Below are 22,828 nucleotides of genomic sequence, written 5' to 3'. Positions count from 1 at the left end.
TGAGTTTGTGTGGAGTGTGGATTATAATCTCAAAGAATTTGAAACACATGCCATGGCCACTTTAGTTCCCTGACCAAGCTGCCAGCTCACATTAGCAGGTTCTCCAGTGACACTGGCCTCACATACACCTTCACCCAGCTGTAGCTTATGGCAGCCGACCATACTGTCGATCAAGAACCCTAGTCACTGGGCCTCTCATATACTTTAAAGCCCAGTCAAAACCTCCCTTTAGTCTCCACACATATCTACCCTTTATTTTTGAATGCCAAGGCAGGGGGGCTGCATCGACCTCTAAGAGTTTTATGATTATTCCATAATCCAATATACTAGCACCAAAGAGGCCCCAAAAGTCAAGCTGTCTGGGAGTGACGGTGGCGCTATGGGTGACCTGTACTGCAGCATACGTGACTCAGGGGTGCTGTGCGGCATCTCAACAACTGTGAGAGAGAAAAAGCGAGCAGCTCACGAGCTTAAACATACAGGGCACAAAATTCAGAGCTAAGCAAATTCCATTCAGCTCCTCCTCGGCTTGGCTTTGGGAGAGATTAGCTTTCTCTTATGAAGGCCCAACTCATTAGCCACCTGCAAAGTTGGCGCAGCATAGTCCAGTCAAAAATCCAGACCTCCTCGACATTCTCCAGCTACTTACCCTGCTGTTTAAATGCAAGTACAATCGACTAAGATTGCCAGGTATGGCTGAAATCAGCCTTGACCAAATTTGGCAGTGTTTTAGCAAAAACCAATTGGAGACTCTTTCTAACATTTTTGCTTGAGTTGGAGCAACTGATGCAAACCATCTTCGCCTCACTCGGTCAGCCGGGAGGTCTCACTGGAGAGGTTTTCAGGCCATTCCTTTAAGTGTGTGGTTAATGAAAGAAGCAAAAAAGCAGATCTCCAAAGACAGCATAATGGAGGAGGGGCAATGTCAAACATTTGGCCTTTGATCAACTTGGTATATGACAAATAACAGAGAAACAGACACAGTAAAAGCATTTTATGGGTCTTTGGTGGGAGGGGGCGAGAAATTAATTACAGCTGCAACCAGCCATACCATAATAAATGTGCTTCTTTGTTTTGAGAAATTCTTTTCTGTCAGACCTTTTGACGTTAGTTCATTTTCTCCACAATACATACATCAATACATAGGGAAAAGTAACTTTTTAAAACTCCATATCCAGATTGTAGCTAAAAACCAGTTAAAAAGAACCTCCCAACTTTCATCTTAATATAATTTTTCTAAAAAGATATCTTCATCTCACCATGGTGGCAAATACACCAAACACATTAAAATGCCACATAAAGAAAATATTCAAATTGCTTCAGTGAGTTTCCACTGATGTAACTATCCCGAATAAATAAATCTATGTCTTTTCCATGAAATCAGCAGCCAGCTCCCACATGAAGAAAGCAAGAAGCCAAGCAAATCTGTTTGAGCTGGAGTATCCTTACCGCTTAAGTGATCCTAATATTATATGTGCTGCTCACTGATTAAAGATGCATGGCAACATTACAAGTCTAAAGACATAAATTCAAAGCTATTTTAAAAGGGGTGCCACTGGGCCACATTTATACCACGGGGTTCCGTGTCTTGGACGCCCAGTTAGTAATCATCACGGGTCGGTGAAAAGACCTGGCCACAGACGTATACAGATGAAATGACCCGGGAAGATCTGATAGTGATTGATGAATATTCCTACTGGAACACTTGTCAAAACATATTAGCTCTTTTAAACATGTTTCCTTGACAGGGAAGACTGTAAATCCAAGGCTTTGCGCACTTGCTTGAGTAATATGAAAATGTGTGATTCTTTATTCTGAATCCAAGAAAATTCAGTTATACTTTAGAAACCATCGACACCGCTTTTGCACTCACACTGTTGTGGACACCTGGTTTGTGTCTGATCTCAAATTGTTCTGCACCTTTTCATGAAAACAAAGGAGGTTCAAGGACAGACGTTTTGGTTCAACTCCAGCCTAAAATTTGCTCAAACCAAGCCAATGAGAAGGAAAAATACAGACAATGTCAGTTTCTTTAATAATAGCATGTAATAATAATGCACGATATTGCTATATGTGTCAAAATGTGTAAACTGTACTAGAGGTCTGCATTCCTGTGACTGTACTGCGGGAGCTGCGGGACCAGACCAGATTTTTTGTGGTGCGGGAATAAATTTCTGAATCAAACGCAATAACGGTTGGTAACTCTGGTGTTGAACAGGAGTAGGCGGTCTAACAATATATAGTTATCGAGTCCCACTGTTATTTCAGAACAGCTTATCTCGTATTTCTTCATTCTTATTGAGCACCAGTACAGTAAGTGTTCTCGCATGACCATTGCTTTCTGCACGTGTATTTTATTCACAGTCTGTGCACACATCATCTGCATAATGGTCCTTAGAGCGGGCTTTACCTTAGCAGAGAAAAGTGAAGATGTGCTTTCCTTGAAGGACATACTTGCATTATAAAACAGTTTAAAGTTAGGAAATCCACAACAGGCAAGTCTGAGCCTTTTTTATGCATCATAGATGGAAATGAAAAAAAGCACACTGCGCAATATGATAATACCTCAAAGTCTTACCCTTTAGCAGTCAACGGGGTCGCAGACCAGATGTGCCGCTCAGCGCAGCACCTTGCATCTTAGAATTCTAAACATCTATTTCTATCAGGGTACGCATACCAGTGCCTCAAGTTGGCAGCTGTCTGTGGCGCCCAACTACAACTCAGGACACTGTTTATATTTCTGTCGCACCATGTGAATAGTTTCATTTTAAATAACATGCTAATGTGTGCATCTGGCGAATGTTACTTCTATTTCTCTTTTGGTAGTACGCAATTTAAAGTTGAGATTTTGTAAACCCGATCTTAATTCAGCGAGATTGGTTGGGTAGGAGATTATTCTAAGGGGGCAATAGGTGAACAATGACTGAATAGACACTGGGAGCAGTCGCATGTGGAATAAAACCTAGCGGGAGTGGGATTAAAAAAATCAGTCCCGCGCAGACCTCTACTGTGCACAAAAGTGACTCGCATATGAAATTAAGTTAACCAAGGGTTTTAGTTTCAGTATTGAAAAAGAACGGATGAGAGTACAAGTTAATGCAATCTGCTGATGCTAGATTCAATCCCAAGACTGAAATTATTTTCGATTCAGTTGCCTATGGGAGGAATTAGCTTGAATAATAAATGGCAGAAAACGGTCAAACTACTTGCTCTACAAAACAAGTGTGTTCACTTCACATAATATTGTAATAAGAAAATGTTAATTCGCAAGCTGTTTAAAACATCTAACAATCAATGGAAGTGAATGAGAACAGAAGTCCTGAGCCAAAAAGATTCCAATGGCTGCCCCTGCTTGTATGTCAAGAATAAGGTCAATAGTGAGCTAAACGCACATAATGTGTCATTGTTATTTTTCATTTGTCATGTCTGTGTAAACGTGGCCGGTTTGTGACAGGTTCCAGTTCACCTGGCTGAGAACAGGCTGTTCAATCTAATGGAGAAGAGGCAAAAATGGCAGAGGTGAAAAAGCTGGGTCAAAACAAAAATTAGTCTATGATTCCAATGACTCCATATTATTAGCATAATGAGTCAAACTAAATTTTGTTTAAACCCCAAATACAAATACTTAGACTAATACCTCTGCTTATAGTAGTCCTTACCACTGGAACATTTATCTGAAAGTGGAGAGACTGAGACAATGTTATTCCATTTAATGCCAGGATCAGCTTTCAACTAACACTTATTTCATCAGTAGGACCCCAAAGTACAGGATTTAGTCACTGCACCTTGGATGGCCACATAAGTGAATATCTCACAGCTTTAAATGTTGTCAAAAAGCACAAGCAAAGCCATCAGCAGTGTCCAGAGCATGCCTTCTGCAACTTGAAGGCTTGAAAATGTATTAGGGGCGCTTAGGAGCAGAATTCCAAACTGTTTTTGGGAGGGGTAAATGGGTGGATGGAGGGCTCTGTCAGCAGGCCCCAGTCAGAACATTTCTGTCCTAGTGTGAAATGGTACACTTCCAGAATGTGGGGCATGTACAGACAGAATCTCTGCATAAAGACAACGAGTAGGAGAAAACCCATCCCTGACCCTTTCTGTCAGTGTCTGCTTCAGATATCAGTGGGATGTTACTCATAAAGGAAAGAAAAAACCTATTTGTTATCCATCTCTTCAGCTACACAGACACACGCAGAAAAGCAACCTATAATTTGTACTCCAATGCTGCTCTTGCCAGTGCTCGAGGCGTAAATGCGTGTGGCTTTTTTTTTTCGAAGCGTGCCATCACATCATTTGTAACGTAATTAACTTTGAGTGCACTTGCATTTTTCTGACACCTGTACTTACAGGTCACGCCTCATCCACAGACTATATGATCTTAAAAAAAAAAAAAAAAAAAAAAGAAAAATCACAGGATACATTTTTAAAAGCTGTACAGCCAAACTTTCACATGCTTTTACAAATCCACAGCCAGCAGGCCAAACCTAAAATGCTGAGCGCCAGAGAAAAACATGCCATATGTAAATGAGGCTGAGCAAAGTTCTGCTTTGCCCTCGGGGATCCTCAGTTGGCCTTTACTTTTTTTTTAATGGAAGACCATTTTAATCTAAGGCCCTGTTAACACTAATACATTTTGGTTTTAAAATGCATACGTTTTGCTATGGTTACACTTTCATCTACATGACCTCAGAGTTAAAGCCCCGAAAACTGAGCTTTTTGAAATTGTTGAAGAGGCCATTTTCATTTTAAAGGCGTGAACCAGTGTATTTTAAAGGTTTGGTTGTGTTTATAAGATGCAAAGCAATGTGTGCTTCATGTGAACATCACGTTATTTTTTATATATCATATTTTGATTATATACAACTACTCAGCTAACATGAAAATGACATTATATGACAATGTCATATTTCCTAGTTCCTCCGAAAGGCCTCCCTTCAAGAGGCTCTGATTGATCACCTAACATAATGTGCTGTGATTCACGAATTGGCTCCATGTCACCTCTATGTTGTGCCTAAATAAGACAAAAAAAAAAAAAAAACGAAGAGTACACAGCTGTGCAAGGTTAATAGGTTAATGTGTGTAACTTGAAGCACTTGGGACAAGGAACCCGGATGCATTTTTTTGTAGTCCCCAAACTTTGTTTGCTGTAGGCTTTGCTAAACTAACTCTGTTAAAGCTAATGTCTCCCATTGCTTTAAACTTTGAGCATATTACATTTAGACATGTTGTTTATGTTCGCACAGCTACATTACATATCAACTAAAGTTTAAAATATGATATTGTAGTGGACCATCCCTTAAAATGCTGCGGCTCTATGTCAATGGGGATAGGGGAAATGGAGACATCTAAAAATAAAGGCATGACTGCCAACATTCGCCTATTTGTTTGGGGATTTTATTTCAGTAATAAGTGTCTTGCATCCTTTCCTTGTAAGTTCAGACTTTGCAAGTTTGATATGGAAAACAAACTCCCGAGCACATGTTGGGTAAATCTTCAAAGGGATCAGTGTACTTTATAACCTCATTCATAACACTATATTAACAATAAAATAAAAACATTATATGAGGAACTGTCTATTTTCATTTTGATATTAACAAATTAACAGATGCAAAAAATGTTAAGGCGTTGTGTAGTTGCATAATTTTGTGACCGTCATGTTCAATGTTTGCATATTTATAACAAAACAGAGCTTATAACATAACTGCCTACTTTCACTTTCATTGAAAAAAATGAAACATGCCCTTTCTCTTTTGCTGAATATCAGTTTTAATAATCAATAATGGACATATTAAAGGTATAATGTACAATAGGTTTACAAAATATAGGAAATAAAGGCAAGTAATAAGTCAATATGCAGAATCAGTGTGTATGGTTACATAATTTAATATATTAACTTATCTTTACGATCAGCCAAAAAACAAACAACAAATAGATTCAAAAGACCAAAGAGTCAATAAATAGAGAGAAAATGAATAAAATATCACGTTTAACAACTATAGTGAGATGAGATTTAGCAGAAAATTGTTGATGAACAGTTTGGCGTGCGCTGCTCTCATCTGGGTAGGTGTGCACCCGCTGACTGCCTGAAGCTCAGATGAGTGTATACGTTACATCACATGCCAGAGTGTGAGTGGGGTCACGTGTGTGGTTTTAAGTGGTGTAGTGTGGATCGAGAACTTTTCAGAAATGCTAGATAAAATGCCAGTGTGGCCGTGGATCGTTTTTATTCTAAAACGTATTAGTGTAAACCGGGCCTAAGAGTTAAAAATAAAAGAATGATAAAAATGTCATAAAACTGAAAATGTGAATAAGTTTAAAACAACTATAAAATCTATTAAAGACAACATTTATCACATATTTGAAGAAACAAAAAAGAACAATTTCAATGTGTAAAGTAATATATAAAGTCAACTAGAAAAGATTTGCAAGTAACATTACAAAAAATCAAATAAAAGTTGTAGAAAAAGATAAAATCAAATTGAGGCTGATCGTTTATTCTTTCCTTTTGAATCATAACTCATCTGTCATCTGTAAATCACCAAATGCAATTTCCCTACCCTTGACCTACGTCTAATTTCTTCACTGCCACATCGATCACACCATGGCAACCAAACAGGAAAACCACAGAACCACTTAATTTGGATGGTACAGCTCTCCAGTGGCTTGCATGTTGGGCTCTGGCGAGACAAACCCAAAGCAATGAAAGGTTTATAGGCATTCCACTCAAGAGCAAGCCACAGCAGAGGTCAGACTCATATCCCCATGGTAAAGACAAAAAAAAAAAAGACATGAAAGCAAATTAAAGTTGTTCAACAGCAGAGTTTAAGTCTGGTACATTGCATGTTTAGAACTGTCATGTCCAAAGGAGGCCGTTATAGATCCGCTCAATTCATTCTTGCAGGAGAAGAAGAAAAAAATTAAATGGGAAGGGTGGAAGGTTAAGTTTTTGAAAGCGTTGCATGCTGTCTTTTATTAGGTGAGCTGTCGGCAGAGTTGCATGCCTATTCTTTCCCCGCAGTTGGTTCTCCATTTCTATTCTGAATTAGCAGAGGATGAAAGCATCACCCCCTGGTCACACCACCTTTTTGAGCCTCCCTCACTGCAATGCATACTGACGGCTGCTTAATTGCATGATATAGGCAGGCAATTTTTTCTTTCAACCTTAAATAGGATTGCAGATTCTGTACAATATTGCACAGCAGAATTAACAAGGTATGGACAATGCCATCCATAGCCAATAAGAACATCAAAATACAATAAATCAAGGAAACAGTACATTAGCTCTAGCTCTACCCTCTAAAGTCCAATGAGAAACTCTTTGGCAAAAGCTTCCAAGTGTATTTAATTTCCCCAACAATTAATAATAATAAAAAAAAACTTCTCTTCACACAGGATAGTTCTTCTCATACCACTTTTTTCATCAGAATGGTTCTGCACTGTAAAGCCTGAGCTTATTCTACACTCATTCTCAGCCAGACAAATTACAACTTTTCACAACCTTGGAGAATACATGATGACATAATACTGCAATGCATTGTTCGTCTTACTATAACCAGCCAGAAAACAAACATTGCATACACTGGTATTTCTGCAGATATGTCCGATTTTTGTTCTGTTCAAAGTTCCAGCAATGATTTTAGCCCTGACAGCTTGCATAGCTGGAACTGGTATAAAATCTTTTTCAAGGTATATTGAAAATGAAACCCTTGGTTTTGCACTCTCGCACTCTGGGTTATCCTTTTGTGCACTTAAAAAAAATGTATGTAGACATACAGGACATTATTGCTCAGTGCTCAATAAGACTGCCATAGCCTTTCTCATTTACCCAGGTAAGTTTGAGAGCATAAAGGTTTTAGGGGTGATCTTTTCTGCTTGGAATAAAAAAGAGAAACGCACAGGCTGGGAACCAGTACCAGAACAGTATAAGTGGAAAAGAGGCATAAATTATCCTTCAGGCTTTCAGCATCATGAAACATGACTAACACATACTGCTGATTCTTTGAACAAGCCAACAACATTTTTGCCATTCTTGCTGACCAGTTCCAGTATGAATCTCAAAAAAATAATAAAATAACTAAAAAAAAAAAACAAAAACAAATAACAAATGGATCTTTTACATTACCGAATGTTTAAAGAAGCCTAAAGCCGTCTTTCCACTGCACACGACATTCTGACACGATTGTGGGAATACGCTTCCCTGTGGCAGTCACACAGAATTTTTTGTTTTGTCGTGCACCATGGGAGAGAAGCTGTTCTCGCGGTGCCTGAAATAAAGAAGTGCAAAAACAAGAGCTTTTATTCTCTGTTCGTTCACCATGGTTGAATGAATAACTGAATACTATAAACTCAAAGACCACTATAAAGTTTGAAGTGAATGTAGAGAGCGTAGAGACAACATAAAAAATATATATATATTTTTATTACTTATCTATGAATAGAAATGTTTTTTTTTTAATATAGACTTTTTTCTTATTCCAAATATAACTACTAAAAAAATAAATAATTTCTCATCTTGCATGCACGGACCTGCTTGAGCAACACTGGAAAACATCACATCCGGTTGCATACGGTCTAGTCGCAGGAGTTCAAACAGTTTAACGGATCCACAGCTCAAATCAGATCTAAATTTTCTGCCTACGGAAATGGTTGAAACTCCATGCAGCTCTTGGACTTTCCATTGGAAATGAATGACTTTTGGTCTGTTGCTTGTCGTTTGTCATGTGCAGTGGAAAGGCAGCTTAATAGTTAACACCTAACTCCAGAATGTTTTTTGGATTTGTTAGGAAGGGGGTCAAATTCAATTCTTGAAAATTCCATTTTGAGTTCTTTAGACAACCACTCAGAGGTTGCTTTAAACCCCTATTATATGTTTTAAGGGATCTCAATAACCTTAGGTTTAAAATAGAGTACCACCTCTTGCCGAGGATTTTTAATACAGCCAGTCTTCAAAGAACTGTTATTTTGCCTGGAGAATCTCCAAATGGATTTTTTGATTTGGCAAGATGAGTGGTGTCTGCACTTGATTTGCCTACATGATAACAATACATTTATTTGTCATGCACTTTTCTCAAACTCAAAGCTCTACAAGGTAAGTAGCATAAAACAGAAAAGAGACAATAAATAAAATGTTGCAAATGAATAAAATGACAGTGAAGCTGAACGGGCATTCCTAATGGTTATGGGTAATGCATTCCATAATTTCAGTGCACACTATGAAAACACCCAACCACCCATGGTGTTCAGTCTGCAACATAGCTAGAACAAGGCAAATCTCAAAACAGAGCCAAGACAACGAGCAAGAGTAGAAAGAGACACAAATGTAATAAGGAGCTAGCCCATGTACTGTTTTGTAAGTTAAAATCAGATTCTTAAAATCGATACCTGACTTAACAGGTAACCAATGAAATTGCTGAAGAACAGGAGTAATATGACCCAATACATTGTACATTGACTCAATAGCATGACACGTTTCAAGCACATGGGGGTGCTACTGAGAGCTCCTACACTAACAAAGTTTTCCATTAGTTTGCCGTACTTACAACAGCAGGGATCATCTAAACAACCATGACTCCCATTCATGAAGGGAGACCTGCAGAAGCACAGCATCAGGCCATGAGCCACAGATAAGCAAAACAACATAATACTAAAACCCTGTCAACTCAATTATAGCAATGATGTCAACCACCCTTCCCTTTTAAATTACCACCTCACTTCCTGCAGGAACACTATTATTAAGCTGAGATAAACAGCCACTAGACAGTGTGGCTCAATTTCCTCTCACTGCCTATCTAAACAAGACTTTTAATGTCCATGTGGTTGGAATGGCTGTGTGACTAACACAATGGTGCTCCTCTGAGGATCTTGGGAACAGCTGGCACCAGTGGTCACCTCCATATGCTGCCATTTTTCCAGCACTTGACAGAAAAGACTATACATACGGGCTGTTAAATGTCCAGCACCCTGGCAACTGTGATTTGTTTGACAGAGCAGCAGCGAATATATGCGACTAGTTAAAGGCAAAGAGGCATTTAATAAATGGCACAAGAGCCGTGCAGCGCAGTGGCATAAGGGTTCCCGCTGCTTTTGATTTGAGCCGGTAAGTGAACACAAATGGCAGGGGTTAAATACTTTACACATGTCCAAAGTTTTTTTAAGGAAAACCGAGAAGCCATGCAGGATATTAAATCACAGCGTATGGATATTGACACAAAGACAAAGAATGAAATCTAAATTGAACATCACAGAAATTATCCCCACAGTTGTTCTTCGAAATGAATCCAACTGATCTCTCACACACATGCACAGAGCAGAGAGTTCAAGCTCTCTCCTGGTCCCGCACTCACAGTACAGCTGATCCCCGGTCAAACTCTCCAAAAGACCTAACAGCTACTGAAACAATATTAGTGTTGGCAGATCCAAATCTAGAACTGCAAATTATTCGCAACAGCTGCAGTGACTGTTTAGACTTTGAGAGATTGCTGTGGTTTTATGTCAAAGATGCTGGAAGAAGCATGATGTATCTGTTTACCCAAATATGAAAATTCGCTCAATCTTATATCATTCCAAACATGTTTGTCTTTCGTTATGTGGAAAAGAGATATGAAATATTTACACTTTTGTGTTCCAGTGAGGTAATGGAATAAGGATCCAGGCTGTCAAGCTCCACAATTTTGATCCATTTATCTCACAAATCTATCACACAGCTTCAGAGGACTTGGGATATAGTGCACAAGATGAATAAACCACTTTAATATTTCACTTATTTTGGACAATCTGGAACCACTTTAAGAATAAGACTGACTGGGACAATATTCCACAAAAGAAAGTCATACAGGTTTGAAACGACAAACTTGCTTAACTGACAATTTCCCCCCTTTTCCCTATTTAAGAAACAGATCAATTAAAAACAGGCTTGTATGGTTAAAAGTAATTGCACCTGGTGCAAATGATTAATGAAGAACCTTGACAAATTTACGGCATGGTTCTGTTTGCAAAGAACGCTCAGGTCAAGGGTATTGTCTGCTTTCAAACTCAAACAAGGCTTTCGTTTAGATCTCCTCGAAAGACCTCACAGCTACAACACCTAATTACATACGGCTCATATAAAAGATGCCATAAAAGCCTTTTTTGGCAACTAATGCAACCCATCAAGATTGATTTATCAAGGTCATTTTCAAACTCTCAATAAATCAAATCTACTTGTGCATTAAATCGATTCAACGCAAGGTAACGTCTGCATAAGCATCAACTCTCAAAGGATTTGTCAAGCACCAACGAAATTAAAGGTGGAGAAAAAAAAATCAACTAATAAGGCATAACTAAATCCACAGAAATGAAAACACACTAAATGAGAACTGAATTCAAGTCCTGTAGTCATCACTGGTAATGACTGCCCTCATTGTAAAATCTCAACACTGGTGCTGATGTATTTGTGGTTTTCTCAAATGAATTTCAGCGTGCAAGTGAGTGAGTGATGTTGACATGCCTGATTTATGTGTGTAAATAAACATCATTCACACAACTCTGTCTTTGTGGCATTCCTGGCATCATTCTTCTGCCCCCTCGCCTTACAGCTGTACAGTCCCCTCAGCAAACACCTCGCGCTGTATACATGCCCGGGAGCAACACATTAATGCTAGACATCTAGTTCTTCATTGGCAGGTCTCTCTTTTTTTGGTGTACTGGAGTTGAGTGAAACTTGTGACATGATTTCTTTGGAGTGGCAACTATGTTTGCATATGTTGCAAATTGGTCCCAGAGATGTTCTTAATGCTACTTAATGCAAGAAACACCTAATTTAAACAACTCATTCCACTGAATGTGTTTGCCGGCAACATGTGCAGGCTCAGTCTCAACCAAATATATACAAACGTCCAAAAGATTAAGTCATGTTCATGCAGTCAAAATCTAATTAAATGCTTCATTAAAGCTTGCATATCATGCAAAACACATTGCATCAGTTAAAAACCACAATCTCTCATTCAGAACCCCAACCCTGACAGCACTTCAGCTTTACATGGGCTTCTCCAAATGAGACAGCCAAAAACCATTGCAGATTGTCTGAAAACCCCCAAGCCTCCAAGGAAAAACAAACTGAGTGTGAATTAGAAGTGTTACTACCTGGATGTCAGTCTTGTTCATGAAGCTGATCTCTCTCTGTTTCTCGCTGTGGGTTGTTTGCTCTTGAGCTCCTCAGAGTGTTTGTGGGGACCACACTGCTCCTGGAAGACAACCTTCCTCCTCTAATCCGTTCTCCAATGTGATGACACACACTAACCCCAACCATCTGTTGAAACACGTCCTCCAGCACTCAGCACAGTGGTGCATCAAGACAAACTACCCAGTCCAATCAGAGAGGGTACTGGGTGGCTCTTCCCAGGCTGGAGGCAGGGACAAGGACATAAGGGAAACACTAGTCAGAGATGTCTAAAAACTCCAGCCACAGTAACCTGAGATTTAGAGAGAGAGAGAGAGAGAGGGAGGAGAGAGAGGAGAGGAGGAGGGAGGGGACTGAGAATGCGAATGAGGGAGGGAGGGAGAGAGAGCAGCATGTCTCTGAACAGTTATGTTGCCACTTGTAGCTCACAGGAATCCCATAGAAGCAGCCTGGGGTTCCTCAAATCTTACTTGCACAGATAGTTGCATTGTACTGTAGTACCCTGTAAAGCCTAGAGGAAAGAAGTGCCATAAAGACAGCGTGGTCAGTTAAAGAAAGAAAGTCTCGCATAGACCACAATGCCCTGCTGTTTGCACTTCACTGTTACATTTGCCCAACTCACACCTCCCTGTTATAAATCTTCAGCTGTCCCAGCAGCATTCCTGTCCTTCGCAATCTACTGCCTTAAGTTAAGAGCAAAACAGATTTTACAGAGATAAGAGACTGAGCCCGGGATCATTAGCGCTATTTAGTGGCTTTTATTTCAGCTACTGTCTTTTGCTGTGCTGGATTGAAACTGCTTCAAATGTTGGACTGAATTTTAAGTTTTGCTGACTTATTTACTGTTGTGTTTTAGGTTAGTGGAGTGTTTTCTTTAGTGTAAATGGCAGATGAGTTTACAAGACTCATAACTATAAAACAGTGTCAAATACTTAATGTAATCTTTGGTTAGAAGATTTCTTTTTAAAAGAAACATTAATACAAAGTTTCCACAAATGTTTGACAAATTTAACTGACATATTTTTGTAACCATTACCATGAACCATTTAGATTTTTTTTTTTTTTCAAATTAAATATTGAATATTTTTATACAATATATATTATAACTTAAATTTTTGATGGATCATATACCATGCAAGACTGCACAATTTAAAATTGCAATTGTCTAATAATTTTGTTTTGTTAATTTTGCTTTGTTTTGTCAATAAGAAGAAAAAAGTATACATACATGCATACATAATTTATTCTTTTATAAATAAATAAATAAATAAATAAATAAATAAAAATGTCTGGTGCTTGAAGAGATATTTATTGTGTTTAGTTAAGGCTAAATAGGGCTAGATTATTAATTAATTAACTTATGTTTTTGATGGATCATACTATTCAAAACTGCACAATTTAAAATTGCAATTGTTTAATAATTTATTTGTCATGCTTTGTTTTGTCTATATGAAAAAAAATGCATACATAATCCTTTCTTCTTTCACTTAAAATTATAAATAAATAAATAAAAATGTCTGTTAGTGTTTGAAGATATTAGGACTAAATTCAACATCTGCAGGATAATGTATACATAAACAAAACAAACAAACACAGATAAAGTAGTTATGCTACTGATCGTTTTGCAACTAAAACAAGAAACAGCTAAAACTGCTGGAATTTGGTGCAGAAAACAACCAAAAGCAGTCTTTAGGGGAATTAAATCTTCAGATTAGTAAAACATCAACAGAAAATGGCTTGTCATTTATGAAACCACAGTTCAATAAACATGCTAACCCTGATTAAGCACTATCTTGGCAACAAAGTTCATCAGTCGAGGAAATGAAAACAAAGGCTGCTAAGTGACCTATTAGCATTCTTTAAAACTGCTTTCACACCTGGTAAAAGTTTCAGTTAGGCCAGACCAAACTCAAACACTGATCAATCTTCACTCCTGACAAACCCCTCAAAAGCTTTAAATCAAACAAACAAGACGAGCTCGTCATCACATACTCTACTCAAGTAGCCAGAGAGAAGGCTAACATCTTCTTTCCTTTATACTTTCACCTTTTTTTGTGCTAATGTAGATCTAAGAGGCATTCTAGATTAATGACAGTTTCAGGAGAGGCAGGAGAAACAGATAAAAACTGCAATGCAAAACATTAGTTTTCATATAGCTTCATTTACAGTTGGGACTTTACAGTGGAAGGAAATGTGATTCAGGCTTAATACCACTCACTGTAATTGTTTTAATAGAGTTTTCCTTATTTTATCAATCTATTTAAGCATTTTATCAGAACATAGTTTTAGAATGTTTCAACTTCCAGCAAAATGCATTCTTCATGACTTAATGCTATTTGCATTCTGTTGTGCAACTGATGTATTTTCCGGCCATTGCATTCAGCGGAACTCCTAGGTGAAAACAGATACTTTTGCAGGATTCCTTTTTTCACTGCTGTTTAATGCACAGGATATTAGATTAAGAACAACAAAGACTATTTTCATCAGGAGCACGAGAACCCCCGGTCTTGGTTCACATGAGGTTTGGAAAAGGGGAAAAGGGACGAGGGCTTCAGGGGAAGAGCTCAAATTAGATTGACTGAATTCACAAAGTGTGACCCCACCCCCTTACAACTATACACTTAGTACATGCCGCACCTCAAACCCCAAAGCCGGACACCAACCCCCACACACAGACATTTCTAAAATCCTTTGAGGGAGAAAAGTTGTGAACAACCCTAGTGGACATGATCACTGACAAAAAATACCTGTTATTGTTTCTGGAAAAAAGTTTTCTAATCTAAGACATGGTTTTAGATTAGCTTAGCTGGATTAAGTAAGCTTACTTAGATCTCAGATCTCAAGAGAACGTCAATTATTTGTGAATTCATAAGATGAAACAAAATCTGTGTGGATCTTTAGGACTAAGTTTGTTGAGGCCTCTAGAATAGGACACTATGAGCTGTTCTTGTGTCAGTAAAGCCTAAAGACCCTGCAGGAGGTCACTTAGGCTGTGCAGAGCAAAATCAAAAAAGCCCCCTTTCCAACATACAAAAGAGAGACACAGAATTAACCCCTGCAAGGGCCCTCTTTCTTCTACAAACCTAAATGAGGCTCACAGGTGCAGCGAGAACCTTGTGTGTGTATATCAGCTGGAGGGGGCCTACTTGCTTCATTTGTCTCATTCATTATGCTTGGATGAGATTTGGTGTCTTAGGGGCAATGGGGCAAAGAGAGAGGGAGAGTGTGAGAGCGTGCAAGCTCTAAACATAAAATGTCATTCGTGGTGTTGTCTTCCACAGTGTCGAGTGCCAAAAGCACGTGTGCAATGCAGCCGTTTTCTGGATCAAAGACTTTATAGAGTCAGCTGCCTAATGCTTTGACCTCAAGTATGCTCTGATCTCAGAAAATAACTCCATCACTACCCTAAAATATTCACATATTTATTGCCAAGGTACATGAAACAGCTAAGGTGTCAAAAACAAAGCCTTACCAAAAAAACAAAAAAAGAAAAAAGATATTCACTTTGGATGTACCAAAACCCAATAGCTATTTAGAAACATCATTGAATGTCATTCATCAGACTAGGACATCACAGATCAAAAAGTAAACCAGTAAGCTAATTGCAAACTAATTGCACCACTTTGATTTCCCAGACAGCGGCCACCATTGTCAGGCTCGTCAGCACAGTTCTTTGAGATTTAACATCAAAGTGGGTTGCTAGTTAACGCAATTATCACTATACAGACAAGTGTCATGTGCCATTGGCTCTAATCAACTAATAACTATGGGGTGGAACCTTAATCATTGAAGCTTAAATTGGAGTAATTTCACCCCATTATTACGAAGTGTGTTTACATACTGTCAATATGTCATTAAACCACTATTTGCATATCGGTACCATTCATTTTTATTAAAAGCAGAGGGGGATTCATGCCTCACTGAAACTAAATAATTAGTAATAACAGACTTGCTAATGTAAGGAAACTTCTCAAGAGACCTGTCACATTTTAATAGCAGTTCAACTGCTTAGCTTAGACACAACTTACCCTTATTTCTTGTCAAAACAATTCTGTGCTTCAGATCAGGCGAAGCTAACTTCAAGCTAATTGCCCGCATATGTCCAGACTGACCGTTCCATGGATGGTTCCTTTTGCCAGAAAAATTAAGAGCACTGTCATGCACTTTCTTGGACAAAAGTAAGTATAAATGCCTCCAGATCCCAGGCAGTAACCATTTTCAGCTTTAACCTGAAACAACTGTTGGAAAAGAGTGTTACTTTAGCTGCTAAGCTAGATGGCTGCCATGTACAATCAGGGAACGAGTGCAAGGCTACTTACTGACTACCACTTCAAACGATGTATTGGTTTCCTTGCCTGTCAAGCTTGAAACTGAATATAGAAGTAATTTCCTCTGCAGTCTTTATCAGAAATATCATTTAGATCTGAAATACAGGCCCCTAGTCATATTGCACCAGAAAACTACTGCTTGGTTAAGTACATTAGCATTTCCGAAACAATTTCAGCACAGCCATGTTTATAAATCATTTCATAAACTCAGTGTAAACTGGGAATCTAGTGGACTAAATGACCAAAAGAGGATTGAAATATGGAACTATTATGTAAAAATCATAGAATATGTAATGAATGAAGTGAAGGCAGTTATCCTGGACTGTCTACACCTGGTCACTTCATGCTCTTTTTCTGATCGGATAGCCATCTGATCATGAAATGGGTAGGTTCGAATGTCCTCTGAAACGCATCTGAGGATAATATAAATAACCAAATAACAGAGTAAAATTTGAATATAGCATAGGATCTGAATCATTTAACAGAGGCACATTTATGTGGCCAAATGCAAATAGAATTGTTTTCACAAATCAGATCAGAAAAAAGCAGGAAGTGACCAGGTGTAAACAGCCCCTATAGGTCCAACATTGTCCCTACCGTCTTGCTGTCAGGATCTGGTCACGTTGCATCATCACCAATCCGAAGCTGTTTTGACCAGGGGCAGGGTAATAGTAAGTAGGTAGAGGGGTTGGGGGGTGAAGGGATGCATTTAAGTCTAGTGGGGGTTCAAAGCCTGTTTTTTCCAATGAAAGAAGGCAATGCAATCTTTACAGAGGGAGCACATTGCAGAAAATTGTGTGTAGGTCCCAAAATTCCTACCATTGCCACTGCAAGTGGTGTCCGAAAAGGGTTTAGATGGTTCATAGGGCTCAGAGGTACATAAATTATATATAGTTCCTAGTCAATACTTCTCTCGGAAGACTAAAGTTCAACAAAGTTAAGCTTCCGCACATTTTTTTGAAAGTATGTAGTTTGTCTGAAGAGATGTTTTATGTGTTTAATTAGGGTTAAAGTTAAACTCTGCAGGACAATGGCCATTTGGGGGCGAGTTTGGACACAGTTGGTCTTAGGCTTTTGAATGATGACAGTGATGTATTAGGTGAAAGGGACATGCTATAGTCAAGACTGCCCTGTGGTTTGTAAGCCCCTAGCATATTCAGTGACACTCAAGAATCCGAAGATCCCCTGGTCCCCTCTGGCTGTGTCACTGCTCTTATCTCAGAGCTAAAGAAACAGCAAAGTACAGTGTGGCATGACAGCATGTGTAAATTATTAGCCTATTGGAGCCACACATGTAAGAATAAAGCGATACTAATCTTGCATATATAGCAGATGGGAAGCAGCTGCAAAAGAGACAGAGAAATGCTCTGCAACATTCTTCCACTGCAGAAAAGGCACCTCAAGCAAGGGTCATTAGTGTGAACCACTATCTCCAATGGAACAGGCTTTGAATCGGTGCATTGTCAAAGTGAAGGGCGGAAAACAGAAAGGAATTCCTCAAGGACAAGAAAACTCCCATCCTCTAAGACTCTAGGAATGAGACAACATAAAACTAGGTCATATTCAACATTTTATGTCACATGAATGGTCACAAATCAGTATGACCAAGAATCTACCATTGTTTGAAATTTAAAGGCCTGAGGAGCCTCTTAATTTTTATTAATATGGGGATCTACTTGCAAGATAAACCACATTATTTCTCAAACCTTCAAGCTGAATATAAAATGAAAGTCCTGATCTGATCTTAGGCATCGCTTTTGAGGTTCAGCTAGAATAAAGTATCCTGTACTTATAGTAGACAAGAAGTTTATATCATACATCATATAGGTGAGAAAGAGCAGAGGACTTTTACTTTGTTTGAAGTCAGACACAGGTTTATAATACAATTCATAAATATTAAACCTCATTAAAAGGATGTGTGGAGTGATTTAAGTGACTATGAACATGGCATGGTTGCTGGTGCCAGACGGGCTGGTCTGAGTATTTCAGAAACAGCTGATCTACTGGGATTTTTAAGCACAACTATCTCTAGGGTTTAAAGAGAATGAAAAAGTATACAAAAGTATGAAAAAGTATAAAAAAAAGTATGTTAGAGCTCTGAACGCACAACAGGTCGAACTTGAGGCAGATGGGCTACAGTAGCAGAAGACCACACCAGGTGCCACTCCTGTCAGCAAGGAACAGGAAACTAGGGGTGCTTTCACACCTAGACTTTTGTTTCGGAACCTGTCTAGTTTGGCCAGTTAGCACGCGTTCGTTTAGCATATATGAATCCAGCGATCGCGCTCAGATCCACGCCAAATCAATCAGTCCGAGAACGCCTGATTGAGGTGGTCTCGGCTTGATTGAAACGAACTCTTGAGCGGATCGATTGTAATGAGAAAGCGATACGATCCGAGCCCGGCTATATCACAGTGTTTTATGGATATTTAATAGGCATACGACTATATGAACAGTGAATTATGAGTACGGCGGGAGGTCATTCTAGACATCCCAAGTCTGTAAGTTACATGCATTTGCGGTACATCTGTGCATTTGCGGGAGACTCCCGGATCCCCGCAAAGGAGTGATAATCTCCCGGTAATCACGCATCTCCCTCCTGATCCTCAAATACGTTGCGCACCCTTCTCACCTCTCCCACCCGCATCCCTCCTCGCTTTTCAGACACGTAGCATGCACCCAGCCAAACACTACCAAACCACAACCGCTCCTGACAGCTGAGTGGGACTCTGCAAAATAAACCTTGAAACTCTGACCAATGTGAGGAGAGTTTACTCACACATGACTTGTTTTAGCTATTTTTGGTCCTTTTAGAAACTTTGCGATGTGAAAGCGAACCACACTAAGAACAAAGAGCAACAATGTAACAATTTTAATTCCCATTTCTAAACAAATTAATTGATTCACAGGTGTGAAAGCACCCTAAGGCTACAATTCACAGGCTCACCAAAATTGGACAATAGAAGATTGGAAAAACATTGCCTGGTCTAATAAGTCTTGATTTATGCTGCGACATTCAGATGGTATGGTCAACAATATGAACGCATGGATCCATCCTGCTTTGTTTCAACGGTTCAGACTGGTGGTGGTGGTGTAATGGTGTGGGGATATTTTCTTGTGTGACTGGGGCCTGTACTTTACTAAATATAACAAAATACAGGTTCACTTTAACGGATACCGCTAAAAGAATTATTTACTATTAATTAACAGCACTAAAACTCACTAGAAATAACCGGAGACATAAACGAAACATACCGTTACACGCTAATGCGATTGCACTTCTGCAGGCCATAAATTATAAGCAGAATTACAGAAATCCAACCTTGCACAGGTTTCTATGAACACTGCAGGCTTACAGCTCAATGCTCAATACTTAACGTACATCAAAAGTTTGGACGCACTCAACACACTTCCATGGCTGAGAGAAACGAAGCAAAGGGAAACCTCTTTTAAAGGGGCATTGAGCGTAATTTCCGACTCCATTCACCTATGCATAATTGGAAACCCCTTCCCCTTGGGGATCCCCCATTACACACATACACTGGGAAACCCCTTCCCTTTGGGGAGCACCCCATTAAACTTGGAACACTTTGGTCCCATTAGAACCAATTGAGCATTGTGTCAATGACACAGCCTATCTACATATTGTTGCTGACCATGTCCATACCTTTATGACCACAGTGTACCCATCTTCTGATGGCTACTTCCAGCAGGATAACGCACCGTCATAAAGCGCGAATCATCTCAGACTGGTTTCTTGAACATGACATGGGTTCACTGTACTCAAATGGCCTTCACAGTCACCAGAACTCAATCTAATAAAGCACTTTTGGGATGTGGTGGAACGGAAGATTCACATCATGGATGTGCAGCTGACAAATCTACAGCACCTGCGTTATGCTATCATATATATAATGATCAAAATCTCTGGGGAATATTTCCAGTACCTTATTGAATCTAAGCCACAAAAGATTAAGGCCGTTCTAAAGGCAAAGGGGGATCCAACCCGGCACTAATAATATGTACCTACTAAAGTGGCCGGAGAGTGTATGTTTAATAGTTATTCTATTTTCAAGATCGGAGGTCTCTTCTAATATGACAATAATTGTCACATAAAATTATATTCAAATATATCCTGGTAACATTTAACATTGAATAAAGCACATAATAATCACCCAATTTGATCATATTCATAGTAGTTTATCCTGTTGTTTCAGTCAAGACGTCGCAGAAATAAAAATGTTTAAAATGTAAAATTTGCTCATCAAAAACAGCTTTGCAACATGTAATAAGTGAACTTTAACATGTTTAGTGTTGCGTTACATGTAGTTAGGACATACTGTAATGGACTGAGGGCTCACATTTACCTAAATATATTAAAAAAGACCTTAAGCACCTCTTAAAAGAGTTACAATTCATCTCCATCATATTTGGGCTCAACTACTGAAAGCATCATAAAATGTAATTCTAATTAACTTCAAAAAATTACATTAAATAAAAATAAAAAAAGACTGTTGTCCATTTTGGAAATTAAAATCTGCATTTAGACCCTCTCTCAATTTAATTGTGTAGTTTTTTTATGCATTTGTGAACAAGACTTCAAAATATAAGCAAATGGGGTGCATTTGGTGGACATCATTTGAACTTTTACTCACCCTAGATAGAAACTTCCCCTTTTCAGTAAACTATAGCAAATCTGATCGGATATTTGTCTTTAGGGACCACTAGATCTCACTACTTCCTTCAGCTTTCTCATCTCAGACAAATAATGCTCTGCGTCCGGAAGCACAGTTTAATCCTCTCAGGCCCAGAGGTGAAAAGCAGGAACAAGACAGAAAAGGCAAATCCTCATGTGAGGAGGCCCTGTCCGCACTTGGACATCCTGAAATGGCTGCTTGAGTCTAATCCCTTAAAGCATGTCGCGAGCGGCTCATTGACAGACCAAATTCGTGTTTGGTGTGTGTGGTTATCTTGATCATGTTTGCCCCCCACGCAACCTCACAGGCTCTGCTCAGGGCAATGATAAGGAAACTAGTAGAAAACAATGACTGAACGCATCAGTGAGGGTGACAGCTGGATGGGAGAGGAGATGATAAGGTGAAACATCCGGGGACAAAGCTAACCATGTTTAAAAAGGCCTTGATTATCATTACACTTACATGTTCAGAACTTGTGTTCATATGTAAAGTTGCTGGTTAAGCATAAACAACAACATTAAAGTAACATTGTACGAAGTTCATTGCAAAAAGAGATATTTGCATTTTTAGAATTTACTTTAAGATCAACTCTACTGTATAAATAGTCTAAATTTGCTTTTATTTTCATATATTTTGAATTTATATTTCTATAATTTTAGATTCTTATTTTTTTTTTTTTTACTGTTGTTAAAATTCTAAAGTCACAAACGGTTGTGTGAGCATTTCACTGCATATCATACTGTGCATGACTCTGTATGTGACAAATAAAATCAGTCACACTTTATTTTGATGGTCCGTTTGTTGAATTTAAGTTACATTGCATCTACATGCTAACTAATTTTTTATTAGATTATAAGTAAAATGTCGGGTTGGGGTTAGGGTTAGAGTTAGTGTAAGTTAATATGTACCTTATAGTCAGTTAAATGTCTGTTGAAGTAGCAGTATCAACAGATATAAAGCAGTCAGTCTTCTAATACTCAAAATGGACAATCAAAAAAAGTGTCACCATAAGATCTACAACAAACAGCAAGTAAAGACCATTCCATATCTGATGCATAGAAATAAGTGCATATATGAGCATACAAGTTCATATGCAATATACAATATTCACATACAAGTTTGAATTTACATATATAATGTATTTTACATATGCAACATTTCAAAATACTGCAACAATAGCACTTACATTTTTTTTCAACCATTGAAACTGCGTATAAACAAACCCAAACAAACATGTAAAATTATAACCAATAGGCTATATTTGATATATGTTTCATACAGTATATGCCCTTTTATACAGTATGTGTGGAGTGCAAATTTGACTGGCTTTACAGAACCAGTCAGCAAACATTTTTAGGTGAATGGAAGTGTCACCGTACCTTGTGTTCTCACTCTCTCCTTTAGTTCTGTGTTACAGATTACCTTCAGTTACCTGCTTTTATTCTCAGTCACGGAGGCACAGGTTATTTGAGCTAATTTGCTCCACCTGTTTCTCATTCCTTTTTTTCTATTTATAGCATGTCATTTCCCTTTGTGTTTGTCAGTATGTTATCAATGGTGTGTGTGCATATCTTGCTGTTACTCACCTCATACTTGTATTCAGGGGCCTGTTTCAGTAAGGAGGTTCAAACAACTCGAAGTTTTAA

At 38.6% G+C, this 22,828-nt stretch overlaps 1 protein-coding gene across 33 annotated transcripts in view; it reads right to left on the bottom strand.

The window, feature by feature from the left end:
- The window catches only part of sulf1 (sulfatase 1), a 172,381-nt gene that overhangs the window by 56,684 nt on the left and 92,869 nt on the right, over positions 1 to 22,828 (bottom strand). For 10 of the 33 annotated variants that reach the window (XM_073940084.1, XM_073940070.1, XM_073940087.1 and 7 more), the window contains exon 1: positions 12,121 to 12,428. The exons of 9 other annotated variants lie outside the window; for them this stretch is intronic. The gene's annotated coding sequence lies outside the window, so the exon portion shown is untranslated. Of the gene's footprint in view, positions 1 to 8,122; positions 8,265 to 12,120; positions 12,429 to 22,561; positions 22,596 to 22,828 lie in introns of those variants that run through there. 14 more of the 33 variants (XM_073940080.1, XM_073940085.1, XM_073940068.1 and 11 more) reach the window with 4 other exon arrangements.

The sequence above is a fragment of the Danio rerio genome, chromosome 24 (assembly GCF_049306965.1).
Source record: "Danio rerio strain Tuebingen ecotype United States chromosome 24, GRCz12tu, whole genome shotgun sequence".
Taxonomy (NCBI): domain Eukaryota; kingdom Metazoa; phylum Chordata; class Actinopteri; order Cypriniformes; family Danionidae; genus Danio; species Danio rerio.
The sequence above is the reverse complement of the archived record's forward strand: the minus strand, read 5'-3'. Positions and strand labels throughout refer to the sequence as shown.